General features: G+C 33.3%; 1 protein-coding gene and 1 long non-coding RNA gene across 2 annotated transcripts in view; one reads left to right on the forward strand and one right to left on the reverse strand.

Annotated features, from left to right (window-relative positions):
• Window positions 1-1002, forward strand: part of LOC107575280 (uncharacterized) — an 18263-nt gene extending 17261 nt beyond the window's left edge. Inside the window, exon 3 of the long non-coding RNA XR_001607838.1 lies at window positions 663-1002. This is a non-coding gene — a long non-coding RNA (uncharacterized lncRNA). The remainder of the gene's footprint in view (window positions 1-662) is intronic.
• LOC107575279 (SLAM family member 9-like) overlaps window positions 1-2867 on the reverse strand; it is a 36556-nt gene that overhangs the window by 12325 nt on the left and 21364 nt on the right. The window lies entirely within an intron of this gene.

Consider the following 2867-nt stretch of genomic DNA (forward strand, 5'->3'; position numbering starts at 1 on the left):
TTTAAAATGGTTTTATAATCAATTAGTTCTTGCAAATGGCAAAAACAGTCTGCCATCTTGCATTATTGCTAGACTCATTGAGGTGTAACACTAGCAGCTCATTTCTGAGTCAAACTGAAACCTGCTGCGGTTGGTTTTCATCAGAAACATGGTTTGGTGGACAAAAGCCTCTGCAAGGTAGCCATTTGTTTGATGTGAGTTTCGTTTGTAGGTTAAGAGTTTCTTCCTGTTTTGCCACTGTGAACTTCACACAATGATCACTGTGTTGATCTTCTCTACACAGAACAGCAAATACAGTCAAATAAATAACTGAATCTATCAAAAACAGTCAAACTAGAGTCAGAGGTCAAATAGGATTTTTACCCATCATGAATAACTGATAAACTGATTGACCAATGATCATCTCATAACTCTAAATAATTCACAAATAGGACAAACCAAATAACTGCCTCATTTTCAAAATATTCTGTTACACCAAATACACAAAATAGTGATCTTTAAAAAAGCATCATATGACCCTTTTAATACTCACTAATACAACTTTGAAATTCAGAGTTTGAAATGACACAAAAGTCGCATGATGCAGTTTTATTTTTATCAGCAAGTAGCAACATCTTTGTGCAAAATTCTCACTGAATTGTTTTAAATTTTTTTTTTTTAAGACGTGAATATTCTGCAAGATGAAAAAAATGAAGCCATCTGAACTGAAGCACTGACATATTCATTCAAAAGAAAAGGATGGAGAGAAGAGGAGTGGAGCAAGATAATCTGAAACTGTGCTTGCTCATAGAAATAATATTGTCAATATACCAAGATTTCACTTTTCCTAATATTCAAATGGTTAGAGAGTCTTGTAACCCAAAGGTCGCAGGTTCGAGTCTCAGTACCGGCAGGATTTGTAGGTGGGGAAAGTAGCGCTCTCTTCCACCTTCAGTACCACGACTGAGGTGCCCTTGATGCAGAGCACATATTCCGAGAATGGATTACCATACTTGACCACAGGTCACATCAGTTTCACTTTCATTCTTTCTCTTTCATTTAATCATATGATCAAATATTATAATAAGTATAATATAATATAATATAATATAAGGTTTCACTTTCTTTCATTTAGTAATATAATATAATATAATATAATATAATATAATATAATAAAAGGGTGAACCCTAGCTCAAGTCCTGTCTTAGCTTGGTTTGAATGTTCTCCCTTTGTGCACGTGTTGTGTAACATTATTAATTTTGTATTCGTATTATATTGTCATTAATATTGTATTATTTTATTTATAAGTTTATATATATATATATATATATATATAATTTAAATAGTATTTATAAGTTTCATTAACCAGGGAAAATGCTGTCTTATACTGTTGAGTTCATTTTTTCTGCAATAGGCTACTTGTAAGTTGTCATAAATAAAATTCCTAAAAGAATTAAATAAATTTTGAGTCACTGGATTATTGTTTGACTGTACAAACTTTCTATTAATTTTCATATTCAGTCAAACTGCGATATTAAAGGTTAATGTTAAATCTTAACAGTTCATTTACTACAAAATGTTTTTAAATTGGACAGCGAAGGCTGTTCGTGGAAAGGCGAATTCCTGATGAGGACACTAGTTAAGTCTATTGTTTGTATTACTTTGCAGTTATACAACACCACCTTTCCCCAACACAACTTTTTTGTAGTTAGGATGGAAAGAAATTATTATTATTATTATTATTTTATTTTTTTGTGATTATGTTGAATGGACTCTTTTCACAGACTGTGGCGGCGTTTCCACAGTTATTAACACCGTAAATCTAGCAATAATATAACGTTTTTGTTTTCATAAAAAAAAAACTAATGTACACTTAATGACTGTGTTAGCCCTACATTACATAGCATTTCAGAACCTGCGTGAGTGATTCTAATACAATGAGGGAGAGACGACAAATTTGACATCGAATCATCTTTTGTGACCAATGTAATCAGTCTCTCAATAATTCTGTCCTCTTTTGGAAAGTCATTATTATTATAGCCTGATGACATTTTTTTTAGTTTCCGTTCACTAGGCTACAACCAAAAAAAAAAAAAGAAGCTTACTCAACTACGACTTCCGATTCTTCCCCAGAACAGACTGCTGGGTAGTGTAGTTTTTTTTTGCCCCCTCTCCGTTCTACTACTGACTGTACTGCATCTTCTCATAAGAGCTTGATTAGTGCCTGCTCCTCATCAATGAATAAGGAGAGGAGTCTACATTTAAGCAGAAGGAACTGGCTGATCAGAGACAGATTTTTCTCCAGAGTTTTGATTTGATGGCTAGGCCTATATTAGACATCCTTGTTGTAACTTGAGTCTGTGTACCAAATTACGTTGTGAAAAGCAAACCTGTTCTTCCCGCTTCTTGTGTTAATTATGGTATGCCCATGGATAACGGCATACAATTAAGATCACTCTGTATATGATTTGTGACCACTAATAAATATATTCCCATGTTTATAAATAGATATTATATAGATACTACGAAATACTTTTTCTGTCAGAGAGTATTTCATAATGAAGCTTTTTTGAGTGGAAATCAAACTGTGAGGCAGGAATGGAAAAACACTCTTCAACCACACGTTTTTTTACTCAGACACATTCACACATCAACCGCAAACATCCAGCAGCAGATACATGCTCATGCAGAAGCTGTTTAAACAGACCAAACTAAGCACAGAATGTCTTGTATGAAAAATTTTGAAGTTTCATTGTCTCACAGCGACAGACGCATATGCTACATGATCCTCTTCTATGTGATCTTCTTTTTTAACTTTCTGAAAAAAGAAAGACATCACATACGATTTCATTTTATGTGGCATTCATTCAGATAACTGAATGAGAGAG

This window comes from Sinocyclocheilus grahami, unplaced genomic scaffold (assembly GCF_001515645.1).
Source record: "Sinocyclocheilus grahami isolate Dianchi unplaced genomic scaffold, SAMN03320097.WGS_v1.1 scaffold2546.1, whole genome shotgun sequence".
Lineage (NCBI taxonomy): Eukaryota > Metazoa > Chordata > Actinopteri > Cypriniformes > Cyprinidae > Sinocyclocheilus > Sinocyclocheilus grahami.